General features: G+C 45.5%; 1 long non-coding RNA gene across 4 annotated transcripts in view; it reads left to right on the plus strand.

Annotated features, from left to right (window-relative positions):
* LOC147369726 (uncharacterized) overlaps positions 1 to 20,010 on the plus strand; it is an 80,043-nt gene that overhangs the window by 39,166 nt on the left and 20,867 nt on the right. Inside the window, exon 1 of one of the 4 annotated variants that reach the window (XR_015167826.1) lies at positions 16,625 to 18,028. The exons of 2 other annotated variants lie outside the window; for them this stretch is intronic. This is a non-coding gene — a long non-coding RNA (uncharacterized LOC147369726). Of the gene's footprint in view, positions 1 to 16,624; positions 18,029 to 20,010 lie in introns of those variants that run through there. One more of the 4 variants, XR_015167828.1, reaches the window with a different exon arrangement.

The following is a 20,010-nucleotide window of genomic DNA, read 5'->3' on the forward strand; positions in this document are numbered from 1 at the left end:
AGTGGAGTCAGGACTACCTATGAATAGTTATAGGAAGGAATCTGCAGAGATCAACAGATACTTTATCCTTGTTTTGAAAGGAAGGTGTCCCAAACGTTGTCTGTTGATCACAGCTGACTAAAAACAAGGGGCTATCCAACGTGGGACTTGCTTTCTTCCTTGGAAGCCACAGCAATACAGAACTCGACATGCAGGTCAGAAGAGAAGCACTGAGAAAACGCAAAAGATAAGGTCAGTGTGGCTGAAGTAAAAGGAGAAAGCAATGGAGAGAAATGGAGCAGCACTTCAACCCAGCGAACTCCCGCATGGTGGCCGCCTCTGCCCCTCTAGAGAAACTCGTGTGCTGGAAGGAGACAAGGAGCGAGAAGGGAAAAGGACAGAAGGAAAAGGGGAAAGGAGTGGCAGGGGGGGAAAAAGGCACAAAACAGGTACTAGGTAGATACAGCAAAACCAAGAATGTACGAAAAACCACTTGTTAACTGCTGACATACACTCACAAGCTCTGTGTTTCCAAAAAAAAAAAAAAGAGGACAAAGGTCAGGCACAGAACTGATAACTGCAGAACTGCCAGTCTGGGGGGCTAGCCAGGCTGTGATCTCGCTCGAACGCCCCCCACACACTCTTCCCTGCCCACCGCAAGTTCATTCTTGCTCCTTTGAAGGGACTCTGAGGATCATCCATCCAGCCCTTCTCGTCCTACAGATAGGGAAGCCTAGTCCTAGAGAGAGGAATGGACAGAGTCCTGTTTGTAGCAGGAAACCAACCTCCCAGCTCCGTGGCCTCCCCAGTCATCACTCAGGCTTGGCCAACTGGTAGCTCTGCAACCGTGGCCATCTTCATTTCCTTCTGAGCTTCAAGTTCCTTATCTATAAAATTGAAGGGATTGGAATAGCAATGGTCCCAACCTTGACTGCACATTAGAATCACCTGGGGACGTTTAAAAAATCTCAGTTCCTAGTTCACCTGAGACTAATTCATCAGAGCCTCTGGTGTGGGACTTGGACACTAGTGGTTTATAAAACTCTTCCAGGGATTCCAAAGTGTATCCAGAACTGAGAACCAGTAGACTAGATAATCACTAAGTCTCTCTTTAGCTCTAACATTTTTATATGTTTAGAATTCCTCAGCCTGAAATCCTCTGGGCATCACACACTCCCATGCTCTCCCCATATTTCTACCCCACAACTGTTTTGAGTAATTCTTTCTTATGCTTCAGGGGACAGCTTAAATATGCCTTCATTAGACGGGTGAGGAAGACATTACCTGGGTTCTCCCCCTCGTATAGTCTGAACTGCACTTCATAGTAATTACATTTTGTGGCTATCTTCTCCATAAGCTGAGCCACGGCAGAATCTGTATAGTGTACAAACCTTAAGATCGTCCCTAATTATCCTCATCTCCTAGACCCACACCACCCCCTTGAGTCTGGTCAGAGCCTCTGACGAAGACTACCTGTGACAGACAATATGGCAAAGGTGATTGGCTATCAATTCTATCACATAAAGTTACATGAAATGGTCAAGGCTGACATGCTAGGAAACTGCCTCTCTTGCTGGCTTTGATGAAGCAAGTGGCTATGTCAGGGAGGCCAACAACTTGCCAGGAACTGTGGCTCTTAGTCTTAGCCTACAGGGACCTGAGCCCTGCCAGCAGCTACACGAGCTTGGAGATGGATTCTTGCCTAGTCAGACCTTCAGATGAGATTCCAATGCTGACTGACATCTTTATTGTAACTTTATAGATGATCCAGCTAACCTGTACCCAGATTGCTGACCTCCAGAAACTCTTGAGATCACAAATGTGTTTTTTGCTTTTCTTTTTTTTAATTGTTAAAATAGTTGGCTGCTCTGGGTCTTCATTGAGGCACACAGTCTTCTCTTGTAGTGGAGCACAGGCTGTAGAGGAGTTGTGGCATGCAGGCTTAGTTGCCTGTGACATGTGGGATCTTAGTTTCCTGACCAGGAATCGAACTTATACCCGCTGCATTGGAAGGCAGAACCACTGGACCACCAAGGAAGTCCCAAATGTGTGTTATTTTAAGCTGCTAAGATGGGGAAACAGTGGAAACAGTGACAGACTTTATTTTTTGGGGCTCCAAAATCACTGCAGATGGTGACTGCAGCCATGAAATTAAAAGACACATGCTCCTTGGAAGAAAAGTTATGACCAACCTAGACAGCTTATTAAAAGCAGAGATGTTACTTTGCCAACAAAGGTCCATCTAGTCATAGCTATGGTTTTTCCAGTAGTCATGTATGGATGAGAGAGTTGGACTATAAAGAAATCTGAGCACCGAAGAATTGATGCTTTTGAACTGTGGTGTGGGAGAAGACTCTTGAGAGTCCCTTGGACTGCAAGAAGATCCAACCAGTCCATCCTAAAGGAAATCAGTCCTGAATATTCATTGGAAGAACTGATGCTGAAGCTGAAACTCCAATACTTTAGCCACCTGATGGGAGGAGCTGACTCATTTGAAATGACCCTGATTCTGGGAAAGATTGAAGGCAGGAGGAGAAGGGGACAACAGAGGATGAGATGGTTGGCATCACCAACTCAATGGACATGAGTTTGAGTAAACTCTGGGAGTTGGTGATGGACAGGGAGGCCTGGCATGCTTCAATCCATGCTGCAAATCCATGGCATGCTGCAAAGGTTTGGACACGACTGAGCGACTGAACTGAACTGAAGTTGGTGGTATTATTGTTACATGGTAGTAGATAATGTAGACACTGAGCCTAGTTGTCCAGCTATTCAATACTATACCTTTGGCATCTAGCACAGCAGTTGATACATCTTGCTGTCCTTAGTCACTCAGTTGTGTCCCATTCTTTGCGATACCCCATGGACTGTAGCCCTCCAGGCTCCTCTGTCCATGGGATTCTCCAGGCAAGAATACTGGAGTGGGTTGCCATGACTTCCTCCAGGGGATCTTCCCAGCCCAGCAATGAAACCCAGGTCTCCTGCATTGCAGGCAGATTCTTTACTGTCTGAGCCACTAGGGAAGACTTACAAATATTTCACTAAGTAATTAATTAATCAGAATAATGACATTAAGTCCTTTAAATCCGTTTGCCCAATCCTTTCTTCCTCCTGTGTGTGTGCCAAATCATGTCCAACTCTTTGCGACCCCATGGACTGTAGACTGCCAGGCTCCTCTGTCCATGGGATTCTCCAGGCAAGAATACTGGAGTGGCTTGCCATCTCCTCCTCTAGGGGATCTTCCCAACCCAGGGATCGAACGCAAGTCTGTTACTGTCTCCAGCATTGGCAGGCAGATTCTTTACCACTAGCATCATCTGGGAAGCCCTTCTTCCTCCTAGTAAGGAGCTAATAGCTCAAAATTCAAGGTCAGTGCCCCAGACAAGGGCTGAGCTCTCAAACCTTTCACTCTAAGGCAGGAGAGTGGGAAGCAAACACTGTTATTATGGTGATAACTGTGATCCAGACTTAATGAAATCAACATGTGGTTAAATAACTGTTTGCTGAGTGCAAATTGTTATTGATGGACCATTTCCTTTACCTGATAAATGCAGTGCAGCACTCAAGCAAGGGAGCAATCATGGCTTTATTGATCCATAATCACTCCAAAGATACAAAGGATGCCACTGGCTACAGTGGGCTGGCCTTTGGACCAAACTGGCCCTCAGTTACTGCCACACCAGTACTCTCCCACACAGCCTCAGATTTCAGGGCTGCTCAGGTCAGCCTCTGAAAGTGGACTCCCAGAAGGCACAGTTCTGCCTGGGCATTGACTGCTGCTTCTCCTGGTCTCAGCAGCAGAGACTTCTGAGAATGAAAAAACAGAGAGCACAGCCATTTTCCCTGCTCAGGCTACCACCAGTCTAATGATGCTCTGGCCAGTCTCCCCACTTGGACCAAACTCCATAGGCTCAGGTGTAGCTCTGTGGGGTTATCAGACTTCCCAGGGTCACTTGGGGAATCACTGATAGAGAGTGAGACTCGATCAGCAGGCGAGATCTCACCGGCCTCTGCTTGATTTCAGAGTGGCTTATCAGGAGCACAGCTGGCTGGTACCTGATAAATTTTCAGTAAAGTGAATGTAACTAATGTAACTAAAAGTGAATGAGAATTAGCTCAGGTGCTCCACGGAGACACCTGGAAGCACATTGCAGGTCCCCAGGGAAATGGTAGAGGGACTTTCTTAGAGATGTTTTTGGCTGAGACTGGGGAGACAGTGAGTGGTCAGAGGTCCCGGGCAGTGAAGGTTGTCAGGGCCTCTTCCCTCACCCTTGCTTTTCTGTGTGGTTTTTCTCTCTTTTCCTGAGTCTCAATTTCCTCACCTACCTCTGATGATGTCTCAGGTTGGTCCTTGTTCCCACCACCCACCCAAAGTTCACAGCCCAAGTGCTGTGGATCCAAGTGACTCTATCCTTCCTCCTAACGACTGAGCTTGCTGCAGGAGTCCTCCATCTGGGACAGGGCCCCCCAGCAACGGCAATAACAGCCTCACCAGAAGTTCTCATTTTACAGCCACTTAGCATATGCATTGTGCTTGACCCTTATGTTTGTGATCTCCCTTCACACAACAGTCAAAGAAACAACTCATTCCTATTTTATAGTTCAGGAAACCGGGCTTTCCAAAGAGGTCTCAGGACTCCCCTGGTGGGTCCACCTGTTAAAACTCCGCACTTCCAATGCAGGGGACACAGGTTAGATCCCTGGTCAGGGAACTAAGAGCCCACATGCTGCATGGCACATCCAAATAAATAATTTTTTTTTAATGTCTCAAACTCTGCTCATGTCACACAACACACAGAAAAAGGACACTTCATGTCTCTCTATGGCTGACATTAACTTAAAACTTCCCAGTGTTCCCATGTCTTCACCTATAAAATAAGTCTGGTTCACCAAGATCAGGGTGTAGTTTCTAGACAAGCAAAAGGATGAAGACCAGGAAGGCAGATGCCTGCTTTTGTATTTAAACTGCCTTGCTGCGGTGACGCTGACAGGTACAGAAAGCAAAAAGGAAAAAGCAAGTCTTTTCTCCCTCCTCCAGGCCTGCCAGTCTCCTTCTAGGGCCCTTTCTTGCTAGCTTCTAAGAGGGATCGAGGTGATGGAGAGGAAAGTAGCTTGCAGGGCCCCAGCCTTTGTATCACAAAATTGAGCTTAGAGTCTGGGTTTAAACCATTGAGACAACAGCTTAATAAGCAGCACAGTTGGATTACCAAAAGATCAAGGTAGGGGTTACCTTACAGAAGGGAGATGGGGTATGCCTTGGATGAATTATTTAGGGATGGAGAGCATCTTTCTAGGATGAACGCGATATTTTATTTCTCAATAGGGTTGACGGTGACACGGTGTTTGGTTTATAACCAGCCACCATGCTGTAACCTATGTTCTTATACTTTGCTGTGGGTGTGTTATTTTTCACCACGTGAAGTGCTATAGAATTTTTCCTGTGGGTAACTTAGGGAGAAGAGTGTTGCTGTAGACTGGCAGGTCAGAACATACCTTCCTGAGGAGGGGATAGTTGAGCCTGGCTTGGATAATCAGAGGGAGCAGTCATGCCCAGAGCCATGCACGGCCTTCCAGGCAAAGGCAAGGAGATGCACCCTGCTGCTCAGAACACATCCCCACTCAGTCCCAGCCTCCTGGAAAGTGTCTCTAAGTGCAGAGAGGTGATTCTGGGACAGAGAAGCCAGCAGATGGACTGGCTCCAGAGAGAGTCCCTGAGGTTTCTGAACCAATTCCAGTCTGCGTTCCTGGAGCTGGCAGAGGCTTCCAGAAAGAACCGCAAGATCTGGTCTCCCACTGTCTGGTTTCCCTCTTTGCTTCCTAATTTCCTGCTTCCAGCCTTTCTGTTCTTAGCGATGGCTTACTCTTCCATCCTTCCTCCCTTCCTCTCACACATTAACTAAACACACAATCAGACACACCACCCATGTGTATAAATATACACACCCACATGTCCACCTCCTATACACACATTATTCATATACACACACACAAACTGAAATACACATAACATATGCAGGTTCATTCATACACATCTCAGACATATTCTTAGGCCTGCAGAGCACTTTAAAGTTCAGCTGTCAAGTTCATTCACTCTGCAAGTCATAGTAGCTCCATTTTATTGGTGAAGAACTTGAGGCTCAGAGAGGTTCAAAAACATTTTCAAGGGCATGGAGCTGGGAAATAACAGAGTCTGGACTCGCACTCAGGTCTGCCTGACTCTGATTGAGCTTCATCTGCACTCTGCTATCCCCATACATTCAAACACACACACACACACACAGATGCATACTGCAAACATGTCCATGTACTCTCTGATTACATGCCTACCCGCACACCCAAACATGGAAAGAAAGTTCACTGACATGTTGCCAGTGGGTCTAAGGAAGGATCTGTCTTTTTGAAAAATTTCTGGCTTGTTTGCCAAGGCTTGTAAATTGTATACAGCAGTTTCTCAGAGCTACCCAGATGACCTGGTTCAATATATTTGCTCTGACAGGTAGAAAGCAAAAGGTAGAGGGGAACATTTGTGTTGTGCGTTTGATTTTTGCAGCCCTTCCTGCCTTGTCTCAGATCGCCCTCCACAATAACCCGGTAGATAGTCATGGGAGAAACTATTGTATGCTTTTTACAAGTGGGGAAACTGGGAATCAGAGTGTTCGAAGATAATCCAGATGCCTCCAGCTCCTTAATAGTCAGAGGTCCCATTTCCCTTTGATGCCCAGTAACCACAGTCCAAGCTCCCTTCTACCTTGCCTTCAGTAAGCCCACAGCATATCTTCCCAGGTGATGTTGTGGATACCCAGGAAGAATGCTTAAACGTTGTAGCCACCACTTCTGGCTATCCCATGTCACATCCTACCTTGAGCAATTCTTTCGTCTTCTAGATATCTCATAACTGTTCATAACCTTTGCTTTGGTTTTTTTATTTTCTTATTTCTAAAGTAAGGACACCAACCCTCCATTAATTCTCAAAGCACATCTCTTTGGATGCTTTTATGGCTATAAATAACAGAATACCTGGCTCAAATAGGCTTAAATGATAAAGAACATTTTTTATCAGTTTTATAACCAGAAGTTCCAAAGTAGGGCAGTTCCAGGGTGAGTTAATTTGGTGGCCCAGCAATATTGCCAAGGTCCCAGGTTCTTCCCCCTTTTCCCATCTGCTATCCTTATGTATTTTGGTATTGTTCCAGAAGGAACTGCATTTTCCCCTGGGTCACATGTTGGCTGACACTATCCCAGGCATCACTGGTAGTAACAACATCAAGCAAAGTAGAGGTCTTTTATTCCTATGTGTCTCTTTGTGTCATTGGACAGAATTTTGTCACATGAGGAAACTTTGGTGTGACTAACATGCTCATAATTTGGATTATAACACTGGTTTCACACATATGCACATGTACCAAAATTATCAAATTAACTATGAGCAATTTATCATATAACAATTATGCCTCAGAGTAGCTATTTCAGGGCTTCCTTGGTGGCTCAGATGGTAAAGAAGGTGCCTGCGATGCAGGAGACCGGGGTTCAATCCCTGGGTTGGGAAGATTCCCTGGAGAAGGGAATGGCAATCCACTCCAGTATTCTTGCCTGGAGAATTCAATGGACATAGGCGTTTGGCAGGCTACAATCCATGGAGTCACAAAGAGTCAGACATGACTGAGCAACTAACACAGATAGTTATTTCAAAACTATCTACTTAACTAATGAATCTCTATTGCAATGAACTGAATGTTTGTGTCCCCCCACAGTTTATATGCTGGAATCCTAATTCTAATGTGATGATATTTAGATGTGAGATATTTGAGAAATAGTTTGGTCAGCATGAGGGTGAAACCCTCATGAATGGAATTAGCGCCTTTGTAAGAAGAGGCCAGAGAGGCAGCTAGCTCCTTCTGCCAAGTGAAAATGCAACGAGAAATGGGCAGACTGCAACCTGGAAGAGAGCTCTCACCAGAATTCAAACATGCTGGCACCCTGATCTCACACTTTGAGCCTCCAGAGCTGTGAGAAATAAATTTTGTTATTTATAAGACACCATTCTATGCTATTTTGTTATAGCAGCCTGAAATAAGACTTAGTTTCTATCGGTAAAAAAGTTAAAACATAACATATAAAGCTAAAATATCCTTTTTCCTTATCCCCCAGTCCTTCTAGGTATCAGACAAGTATGTATCTTCCCAGATCTTTTTCTTTGTATTTATAAATGTACTGATATCCATCAAACCTGTATAGTCTCGCCTACTTCTTTGTTGTTAGTTTTTACACAAAAGTCACATTGTATAAGTACGTTGCAGCTTGTCTTTTTTTTTAACTTTTATTTTATGTTGAAGTACTGTTGTTATTGTTCAGTCACTAAGTCATGCCCAACTCTCTGAGATCACATGGACTGCAGCACACCATGCCCGCCTATCCTTCACTGTCTCCTGGAGTTTGCACAGACTCATGTCCATCCATGAGTTGGTGATACTATCTAACCATCTCATCCTCTGTTGCCTCCTTCTCCTCTTGCCCTCGATCTTTCCCAGCATCAGGGTCTTTTCCAGTGAGTCATTTCTTCGCATTATGTGGCCAAAGTATTGGAGCTTCAGCTTCAGCATCAGTCCTTCCAATGAATATTCAGGGTTGATTTCCTTTAGGTTTGACTGATTTGATCTCCTTGAAGTCCAAGGAACTCTCAAGAGTCTTGTGATATTTATGGACACACAGCAAAGGGACTCAGCCATACATATATATGTATCCATTCTCCCCCAAACTCCCCTCCCATCCAGGCTGCCACACAACATTGAGCAGAGTTCCCTGTGCTGTACAGTATGACCTTGTTGGTGATCTATTTTAAATATTGCAGCTTGGTTTGTTTTTTATTTTTTGACATAGTACTTCTTGGAGGTCTTTCTCAGTCAGTATTTAGAGATTCACTTCATTCTTATTAACTTGCAAGATCCAAGTCTATCATAGATTATTCAGACATATCTCTTTGATGGACTTTAGTTAGTTCTCAACTTTTCACTATTTGAAACAATCCTGCATCAAGCATCCTTGGACCCCACTCTTTACGCAGAGTCCCATGACATGGATCCCAGGGCAACCAGCTTTATACAATCTGAATTGCCTTCCATAGTGGCTGCACCTACCAGCCGTGGTTAGAGCACACATTTCCCCACACACTCACCAACATTTGACATCATCAAAAAAATGTTTTTGCCATCAAACAGATTAAAAAGATAAGTCCTTGTTTTGATTTGCATTTTGGCAGGAATTTTCTCAGAAAAAGATTCCTGAGTCCCATTCTTGGGAATTCTGACCTGAGGGTCAAGAATCTGTGGGACTTATTCCCTTCCCAGGTGATGCACAGAGAGGTTTGGGAAATAGTTCCTGGGGCCCAACAACATCCCTTTCAGCTCTGTTGTCTGATGTTCAGACTCCTGCCTTCTCCTAAGCCCTTGACATGTTTAGGCCCAGCGTCTACATTGCTTCTGCCATTTACAATGCTGTTTTCTCCACAAGGAAAGATTTCTTAAGACAGAGGAAGTTCTGGCAACTATGGCCATTTAGTGAGTTGGCTCTTGGAGCCATGTTTCATATGTCCCTTGGAGGAAATCCTACCTCTCAGAGAGAAGGAGCTGACATGTGCTAAGAATCTAATGGTTTCTGGGTAAACTAATTGGGCTTATTGGACACTTAATTTCCATGGGGTCATTTAAATCTCACAACAACCTTGAGAAGTATAACTGTCCCATTTTACACAGGAGGGACCTAAAGTTCCGAGAGACTTAGTCATTTTCCAAAGGTCAGACAGCTACCAAGGGGCCCATGTCCCCGCTCTGCTGGGCTGCAAAGCCTGTGCTCTTTTCATCGTATTGCTTGCCTACAAAGTGGGGCATCCTAGTTTATAGGACGCCCTAGGAGAAAGAGACCATAAGTAGTCCGTGCCTCCAACCCACAGGTGCTCAGGATGCTGCTTACTTTGGTTCTCAATTCTCACACCCTTCCTGCCTGAGCTACCCACGTTCCTTAACTTCTGGAGGTCTTGGGAAAATGCAGATATTTCATGGAACAAGTATTATTTTTCTCTTACTTAGCATGAAGTAGCTTGTTTGATTCAGTCCTGGATAATTTGTTCCAGAAAACATGGACTGGAAAGAGATTGATTAAGTTTTACCTGAAATCACCCCTGGTGTTACCATCTTCTGGGACTAACGTGGAAGAATAAAAATAGAAAAGTGGCTTGTATCACTGGATTAAAATCGATTATTCAATTTCTTGAACTTTTTTTTTAACTCAGAAATTTAAAAAGAATATCATATACCAAATAGCCAAGTATCCACCGTCTGAAAGTGACAAATTCAAAAAAACATTTGTCAAATTTCTTAAAAATAACATAAGCAACTTGTTGCTCATCTAAAGACAATTTCATTTCCTCCCCACTTCATCCTACCAGAAATTTGGATTGTTCCTGCCAAATCTATTTAACATTTTTAGCTGCAATATGTGTTAAGTCCATGTATCATAAGCAAATTAAAAATAGAGTATATAAATGGTCTTATACCGCACCTTTTATTCTGCTCCCTGCTTTTCCTCTCTCTCTGCTATACCACTGAGAGCTCTTTAAAAGTTAAGAATCATGTTTTACTTAATTTCTGCATCCCTAGTGGCCTTTTACATTGTGGAGGCTCCATAAATCAGAAAGGAAAGAGGGAAGGAAGGAGGGAATGGAGGGAGAGGGAGGGAGGAAGGAAAGAAGGGTGGGTCAGACTCTTGAGTCAAAACCTCCTGTGTGGCTCCCAGTTAGATGTGAGGGTAATTAAAGAGGCATTCTAAGTCCTCTATTCCGTGGTTTCCTGGCCCCCGAGAATAGTTCATGTCCCATTAGAGCCGGCTCCTCCTCCATCCTTTAAGCTGCTCATCATCTTATTCTCGCAGGAAGTCCTAGGCATGGCTTTGAGAAGTTCCAGGTCACACAGCCACCTCATATGCTCAGCTCCAGTGTGGTCCAACTCTTGCTGGTCATAAATCAACCAGCCAAGGCTGAAACCTGCATTACTCTTTATCTCTGGAAAACCCTCAAGGATTTGCAGAATTAGCTGCCAGTTCAAACAGTTGTCTTCCCTCATTTCCTTCTCCTACTCTATCTTTGTCTCTGTCAACAATGGAGGGCCTTTCTGGATTAATGTCTCTGCCTCTCTGAGTGTCTTCCTCTGTTTCTGATTCAAAATTATGCCGGTGCTTCCTTTCTTGAGCTCCTGCCTCCACCTTCTTGCCCTTCCCCCTTCCATCCCCCAAGTCTAGCTGCAGTCATAGATCCAGGAGCCCAGCTGGGCCATAGATCTCTCCGTTACTGCTGCTCTCTCCCTCTCGCTTTTAAGAATGGTTTTTTATGGTGGCTTCTAGCGCAAGCAGCTGTTGGAACCTGTTTGAGAATACCTCCCGGAGCAGATGCTCTGGCAGTCCTTTAGATTCCTCTTTCTTCTGCAATCTGAGATGGATTGGGAAAGAAACTCATTCACTCATTCATTAACCCATTAAACAAACATTTACACCACCTCACTGAGGTAGACACTGGGAATATAACAGTAGGTAAAACAGCCCTGGTGTGCTACAGTTCATGGGGTTGCAAAGAATCGGACACGACTTAGCGACTGAACAACAACAAAAACAGCCCTATGGAATTTACAGTCTAATGGGAGCTGCTGCTGCTGCTAAGTCGCTTCAGTCGTGTCCGACTCTGTGCGACCCCATAGACAGCAGCCCACCAGGCTCCCCCGTCCCTGGGATTCTCCAGGCAAGAACACTGGAGTGGGTTGCCATGTCCTTCTCCAATGCATGAAAATGAAAAGTGAAAGTGAAGTCGCTCAGTCGTGTCGGACTCTTAGCAACCCCATGGACTGCAGCCTACCAGGTTCCTCCGTCCATGGGAGTTTCCAGGCAACAGTACTGGAGTGGGGTGCCATTGCCTTCTCCAGTCTAATGGGAGAGGCAGACATAAATCGAATAGCCATTTAAACATATAAATAATTTATACTAAATGGTGATCAATACTTTGAAAAAATAGTCCACAGTGTTCTAATAGTAGTTCATGTCTATTGAATGTTTATTATGAAACTGCCACTATTGTAAACATTTCACATACATTTATCTTAACAAAAATACAGTCCTACTTTACATCTAATCAAACTGAGAACAGGAGGCTTAAACAGCTTGCTTAAACACATGAGGATGTGTGCCCATTCAAACATAACATGGGGTTTGGGGAGCAAGAGGAGGAAAGCCTTCCCTGGCTCAGTTTCCCTCTGTAGGGGGTTAGAATCTTCTTTCCCAAGATCACATAGATAGTAGGAAGCAGAGAAAGGACTAGAATCTGGCCACCTGAATCTCGAGCTAATCAGTTCTAAGGTCAAATAGGTTGGAATGTGAAAGTTAACTCTGTTACTAAACTCTTAAGCCCCATGGGACTCTCCAGAAAAGTAAAGAGGAGTATGGGGGTGGGAAAACTGTCAAGAATGCACTCTTTCTGCTAAGATGGACAGGTTGGGGCTTGAGCCTCTGACCTTGGGATGTACTTGTGGATGGTAAGCTCCTTGAAGGAAGGGCTGCCTTATTTTCTGCACTGTGTCCCCGGAGCTTAACACATGCCCTAATCATTATTTATTGAAAAAACAAGTTGAATCAAATGTAATGAATTAAGTGAAAAAGATACAACAGATGGATGCTCCATATTTCTTCCAAGTTAGAGGTTTATAATTCCAAGAACTTCATTTCTTTCTACTCTCACTAATACCAGCCAGCAATGTGGAGATATTCTGCCAGGTATGTGGGTCAGTTTCTACCCCTTCCTTTCAATCTGCATATCCAAAATATATCCTCCTATTTCATAAAACTCCCTTTTTATTATTTTTTCAGTTTTTGGCTGATTCAATTAAGAGCTGAGTTTGATCTAGAAACCTTACCTCTTAAGTCCCTTTTGATAAAACAGCCCCCAGAATATTCATCTCTTTGAAGACTCTTTATAAGTTTTGGAGCTGAGTAAAATGCTGACCACTTTCAGGATAATTACACTGGAGCAGACACATTGTCCCTGGAATCTGTTTCCCAGTCTGAGTAAACAGAGCCTGGTCCTTTTTATGCTCTTGTAACATGCATTGCCTTGTTCTTCATTTTTCTCTCTGTTTGGAGTGCCGCCTGTGGGTTATTTAATCTCTGGGCCAGGGAAAAGGGAAGGATTTATTTGGGAAAACATCTTTGCAGGACATGTGGCTCTGAGTGAGCCTTTGGCTGGGGGGCTGCGCTTGGCTGATGCTCCCACCTTCGGCAGCTCTCTCTATCCCACAGAGAGGATGGGAAAGCCAAGAACTGCTCAGCAACCTCATGAAACAGTGAAGAACCAAACAAACCCACCAACTCAAGGGTCTTTGCACATGTGTGCACATGCTTAGTCGCATCCAATTCTTCAGGACCCCATGGCCTGCAGCCGGCCAGGCTCCTCTGTCCGTGGGATTTTCCAGGCAAGAATACTGGGGTGGGTTGCCATTTCCTCCTCCAGGGGATTGTCCCAACCCAGGGATCAAACACGCGTCTCCTGCACTACAGGCAGTTTCTTTACCACTGAGCCCCTGGGGAAGCACCAAGAGTCTTTAGCCTGAACCAATTAAAGCAATACCCGCTGTTGCATATTTCTTGTAGGTGAAGTGTTGGATGAGGACACGTGTGGGACACACAGTAATTTAAGTGGCAGAGTAAGAACTAGAATACACATCCCCACTCTGCCACTTAAATTACCCAGGACTTGAGCTCTGGTGGCAACAGTTTTCTCATCTGTGGAACGGGAATAAAAATGGTATTTCTCTCAAATGCTTATATAAGAATAAAATCAGATAATACCTTTAGTGCCTACAATAAGTGTCTGACAGATAATGATGCAGATCTGTGACATGCAAAGTACTTTCACATTCATGCTTGCACTTGATTACATTTTTCTTGCTCTCCTAGTAGAGGACCTTCATCAAAACCATGTTCTCCTCCTTTTTTTTTTAAATTAGAATACAATTGCTTTACAACATTGTGTTCATTTCTACTGTGCGATGACGTGAATCAGCTCCATGTATACGTATACCCCCTCCCTCTGGGATCTCCGTCCCACCGCCCCTACCGCATTCCACCGCTCAGGTCATTGCAGAGCACTAAGCTAAACTCCCCATAATGTATAGCTGCTTCCCACTAGCTATCTGTTTTATACCTTGTAGTGTATACATGTCAATCCAAACTCACCCAATTGGGGCGTCACCCAATTCTCCCCACTCTCCCCTTCCTCCCATCATACAGAGTGAAGTAAGTCAGAAAGGGAAAAACAAATATTGTATAGCAACATATATATGTGGAATCTAGAAAAATAGAACAGATGGGCTTATTTTAAGAGCAGGAATAGAGATACAGATGTAGAGAACAGACAGGAAAACCGTGTTCTTCTGACCTTCAGTCTCTGTGTTCTTTTATTCTGGGCCACTCCAACGTTTGACTTGTTCTCTGTGACTCTCAGGACAAGGAGGCGGAAGCTACAGGAAGACAGCTTGGACTCAAAATAGGGATATTTATTTTTAATGGTCAGAGTATCTTGAAAAAAAAAATGACTGCCTCAAAAAAGGAGTGTTTTTCCGGTCCCTGGTGGCACACAGGCAGAGGCGGTCCAGCCACCTGGAAAGGATGTTGTAAAGAGAATGGAGAAGTTAGACTTGGTGGTTTTCCAAGTCTAAGAGTCTGAGTCTCATCAGAACGGGAAGTGTCTATTTCTGCCAGCTCTCCAACCCCATCCTCATTATTTTTCTGGGAAATCCCAGGAGGATTGAGTTTTATTTGCAGATCCAGCCCTTACACTTTAGTCTATTTGACTTAAGAACCAGGTTTCAGACCTCTCTGGTGGTCCAGTGGTTAAGACTCTGCACTTCCATTGCAGAGGGCACAGTTCAGCCCCTGGGTGGGAAAGGGAAAGTTCTACATGTATGCAGTTTGACCAAAAAAGAAAAAACAGATTTCTTTGAGATTCAAAAGGCTGAATTTTAGTACTATTTCTGCCTCCTATTCTCTCCATGATCTTGGGGGAAAAAGGTTCTGCAGTTTGTACCTGCCTAGCATCAACTCCCATTCTCTGGTAGCAGTTCCTCCACTTCCCTTTGGGGACCATGCCTCCCTTACTCTTAGTCCATGGACTAAGTGAGATTGGACTCTAGTGAGATTATCTCATCTCCATGGTCAGCACATGACCCAAGTCTAACCATGGAGTGTTCCAGTTCCTCCTTGGCTATAGTAATTAGCTCAGAATGGACATCTTATTCAATTTGGAGCAATCCGAATCCATCTCAAGACTTCTGCTAGAATTGTTGAGAAATACTCTTTCCCTGGAGGTTGCTAAACTGGTAGCATGCAAGCCTGGATGTCTGGAGTCTCCACAGGAGCAGAGCCCGCCTGAAAATGCTGCTGCTGCTGCTAAGTTGCTCCAGTCGTGTCTGACTCTGTGTGACCCTGTAGGTGGTAGCCCACCAGGCTCCCCCGTCCCTGGGATTCTCCAGGCAAGAACACTGGAGTGGGTTGCCATTTCCTTCTCCAATGCATGAAAGTGAAAAGTGAAAGTGAAAGTGAAGTTGTGTCCGATTCTTAGTGACCCCATGGACTGCAGCCCACCAGGCTCCTCCATCCCTGGGATTTACCAGGCAAGAGTACTAGAGTGGGGTGCCATCGCCTTCTCCACCTGAAAATGAACTCAACGCAAAGGAAAGCAAAGCTGGAAGGTAGTGAGAACAAATCCTGATGACATCATTTGCATGCCTATATCTAACAGTACCTACTTCTAGAGTTTTTCAGCTATGCTAGCCAATATATTTAGGTTATACTTAGTTTTTAAATTTTTGGCTGCTGAATTTGTTTATTTCTCAGGTACATTTAACTTGCATTCCTACCAGCTGTAACCAAGAGTTCTAATGAACACCGATCATAATGCACTGAAGTAAGGATGGAAGACTTCCTATAGAACGTGAGTCTGGAGCTGCACTCTTCTCTGCATCAAGGTGTACCTGGTAAAATCCTTGGTGGTGGTGGTTGTTTAGTCTCTAAGTCGTGTCTGACACTTGTGACCTCATGGACTATATTCCATCAGGTTCCTCTGTCCATGGATTTCCCAGGCAAGAACACTGGAGTGGGTTGCCATTTCCTTCTCCAGGGGATCTTCCCAACCCAGGGATCAAATCCACATCTTCTGTTTGGCAAGCAGATTCTTTACCACTGAGCTACCTAGGAAGCCCAAAATCCTTGGTTAAGACTGCTAATTATTTCATATATCACTCTATGCAGACAGCCATCAGAATCTTAACCAAAGCCATCAATACCTTAACTAGAGTGAAATCTGGGACCACTTCAATCACTGTAGACTGATGCTGAAGCTGAAACGCCAATAGTTTGGCCATCTGATGCAAACAGCTGACTCATTTGAAAAGACCCTGATGCTGGGAAAGGTTGAAAGCAGGAGGAGAAGGGGACGACAGAGGATAAGGTGGTTGGATGGCATCACTGACTCAATGGACATGAGTTTGAGTAAACTCCAGGAGTTGGCAATGGACAGGGAGGCCTGGCATGCTGCCGTCCACGGGGTTGCAAAGAGTCGGACACGACTAAGCGACTGAACTGAACTCAATCATTGTCACAGTTATCTCTTATACTCCATATGCATAGTTACCTCTTATATTCCATACGCATAATTATCTCTTATACATACATACATATATCCCTTCCCTCTTCAGCCCCCCTCTCCCATCCTTCCCCATCCCACCCCTCTAGGTCATCACAGAGCATTGAGCAGAGCTCCCTGTGCTGTACAGCAGCTTCTGGGGCTAATAGTTTTATGTTTAGGAACAGCTGAGGCTACGCACGTGGAACTCTCTGCAATATTTATGGCACATAGTAGGTGCCCAATGTGTGGTCATCATTCCTAAAAACTGTTTTTCAAGATGGAAAGATGTAAGGGCTAAAGAGACGGATTCAGTGCCCTCGAATTGGGGGAGGGGTCCTGTCCTAGCAGGAAACACTCCCCTTTGGCTCAGAGGTGTTGTGAATCCAAGGACACCTCCGGAGGTCGGGTAGGAGGAACGCTTTCTGCTGGCTTCTGGGAAACAGGTGAGAAGACAGCTAGCCATGTTTAGACACCTGGAGAGCAAGTCTAGGCCCGGATGACACAGCTGGGGTGGGGGTTCTCATGGTGAAAACAGATGAGCAGATAAAGAAACCTGCCACCCTCCCGTTCTCCCCGACTCCTCTTTCAGCTCCTTAACCACAGACACGTCAACCCATCTGCTCAAACAAAGGACTGCCTGGGCCCCACTTTGAGAGGACGTACTTGGGGAGTAACCATATGCCCCAGGCCCCCAGAACCTGGCTGCCAAGGGTAACTTCTGCCCTTGTCCCCAGCTTAGCTGCTTTGCTCCTGGGGGCATCTGAAAACAGAGGGACAGCAGAATTTATCACTGTCCTAACTTGTCCATTTGTTTTCCACTCAAAGGGTCCTGATGAGGGAGTTTCCATGGGCCATGCTGAAGTGCACACGCATTCTTGACAGAGACACATGGCAGTGATTACACGCAGCATTAGGCACAAGTCACTGCAGCATGGCGGCTCCAAGTCCTCTCCTGAGCACAGTCTCAAACTGCCTCCACAACCTTCTTGGCTTCTGACTTCTTTTCTAAACCACGTGTGGGGATGGAGAAGGGGGAGAGGCGGGAGTCAGTGGGTATAAGAGGCCTGAGACAGGGCTCTTCTTCACAGAAAATTACATGGGGTTTCCCTCTGTTGTCTCAGTTAAGTGGGGCAGCCTAGAATGATCTTCCTCACCAGCTTTCTGTCTGAGGACACAAACAGATTCCTGCTATTCTCACGCAGAAGACTCAAACCCAGATCACCCTGGGAAAGGGAGCATGGGGATACAGTATGAAGGACTAACAGAGCACTTCCTGATCTGAAGAAGAAGATGGAATCTCAGCGATTTTCATGGTCGCAGACCCCAACTCCTGTGGTAAGGTTTGATTCCTTGCCTATTTCTGTCGGGTATTCATCCTGCTTTTTCTTGCACATCTTCCTTGATGGGGGCTCACTATGCCTTAGGGTAGCTGATTCCATTCTTGGGCAGCTTGGCTCTTAGAAAAGTGCTTACGATTAAAGAGGAACCTGTCTCCCAGAGGCTGCTCTTGCTTTGGGCTTTCTCAACCATGGTGTTTCTCCAAGAAATGCCTCTTTTCTGAGACTCATCTGGGGAGCTCATTAAAATGCAGATTCCTGGGCCAACCCCTGACCTAGTGAACTAGAATCTCTGAGGCAGGAGCCTAGGAACCTGCATTGATAAGAACGCCTGAGCTGTAAGATGAGCATCATGGGCCCCTGAAATGAGTAGGAAGGGTCCCCACATACAAAGGATGTCCAAAGGACAAGCCAGGAACCCAGAGGATAAATTTCTTCAATTTGTTACACTCTGCCAAAGGTGGGGTCGACTGGGGAGGAAGCCACACCAAATGGGGATGAGCTAACCCAGGAAATCAGAAACAGCAGCTAACACTGAGCACCCACCTGTACTAAAGGCTTTGGTGTAATCCCTCTGTGTGCAGGCATTCCAGTTACCTCAATTTAACAAGTAAGAAAGCTGAGGTTTAGAGAGGCGGCTTGCCCAAGGAAACACATCTGGGAAGTGGTAGCATTGAGGTTTGTCTGATTCTGCAGCCCTGCTGACCATCTGACAACTTGATTGGGAACACCAGATCTAAACCTCCCAGGTCCAGGCCTCTTCCTTGATCTCAATGAGCAGACAAAATTGTTGTCATTTAACTGTGGAACCTATTTTCACCCTCACCCCCTAGAAGGAGAAAAATCTCTCTAGGTGCTTTTGAGGGTTACTGGCCAGTCCTCAGGAAGGCAGGACTACCTGTGACTTCCCGGTGCTGATGCTGAACCTGGGGAAACAGCACAGACCCTCAGGAGTCGTAGTCACTCATACAGTCAGGCGCACCCCAAACATTTGCAGGGCCTGAGCAAGGGTATAGATGGAGGCCCTCATAGCACATGTCTGAATAGTTAGAAGTTAGAAATTAAGGCAACAATTTTTTTTTTTTTTAAAGACGTGTTCTAACTTCCTGTCTTGACGAGTATTCTTTCGTTGTGGCCTAGAAGGCCAGGTTCAGACTTAGCATTTGAAGGAGATCCTCCCTGGAACTAGACCTCAGCCCTGCCCCCTGGAACAGTTCCCTTTCTCTTCCACACTTGATTCTGCCCCACAACCCAAAGACCTCATATATGTGTATGAAAACCACAGCCTGCACATCCCAGCTCTGTCCATGTGCCCTGCAAACAGCTGCACCTTGACCCGCTTTGGGCTGGATAGAGTCATTATGGGCAGCCTGCTCTGGTCCTGGCCCCTATTGGCTGTCTCTGCTCCCTGAATCTATTTGCAGTAGGAGCCAATCATGGGGGGTGAGATGGGAGGGGTCCCCTGCGTTGGTGTGCCAGTCAGCCACCCGGGGGCTGCAGTTCTTGCTCTCAGCCTGGCACCAGGCCTGGCAGAGGGGGCTGGAAGGCAGCCCCTCCCTCAACAAATGAAGCCCAGGGCAAGGAAACGAAGCCTTGAGCTGTCACCCCAGCCTGCAAAGGAGAGAGAGGGAGAGGGAGAGAGAAAAAGAGAATCTTATACTTTAGGCAGAGAAGGAGGTCACCTAAATCATGAGATCATATCTGCTTCATGCCTCACCTGAAATTTGCTTATTTCATCCTCTTATCTTTGGATTTTAAAAGGAGTGTGCGCATCTCACTTGGGGATGATATCAGCTCCACTCCTATAGGTCAGCGATTACCAAAGGGCCCAGCAGCAGTTTCACCTGTCGTTAGACATGCCAGTCCAACCTACTGAATCAGAAACTCTGGAGGGGGACCCAGCACTCTGTGCTTAACAAACCCTCCTGATGATTCTGATGCTCACTGAAGGCTGAAAACCACTGATGCAGGCCAAGCAGA

Source organism: Bos grunniens, chromosome 7 (genome assembly GCF_055505025.1).
Source record: "Bos grunniens cultivar Pamir isolate PY7600 chromosome 7, Bosgru_T2T1.0, whole genome shotgun sequence".
In the NCBI taxonomy this organism is placed as follows: Eukaryota; Metazoa; Chordata; class Mammalia; order Artiodactyla; family Bovidae; genus Bos; species Bos grunniens.